Source organism: Pteropus vampyrus, unplaced genomic scaffold (genome assembly GCF_000151845.1).
Source record: "Pteropus vampyrus isolate Shadow unplaced genomic scaffold, Pvam_2.0 Scaffold16, whole genome shotgun sequence".
NCBI lineage: Eukaryota > Metazoa > Chordata > Mammalia > Chiroptera > Pteropodidae > Pteropus > Pteropus vampyrus.
The window spans coordinates 6,743,326-6,743,563 of record NW_011888797.1 but is presented as its reverse complement, the minus strand read 5'-3'; positions in this window follow the sequence as shown (position 1 = coordinate 6,743,563).

Below are 238 nucleotides of genomic sequence, written 5' to 3'. Positions count from 1 at the left end.
CGCACTCGTGTATTTGGTTGAAAGGAGATGAGACACCGGGAATACTACTGAGTGATAAAAAAGGAACAGACTCCATGATACACGAAACATTTTTGGGTGGATCTCAAGGGCATTAGGCTGAGTGAAAAAAGCCACCATTGTATGGTTTCGTTTATATACCATTCTCAAAATGACAAAGCAATAGAGATGGAAAGCAGATGAGTGGTTGCCAGGGATTAGGGATGGTGCGTGTGGAGGA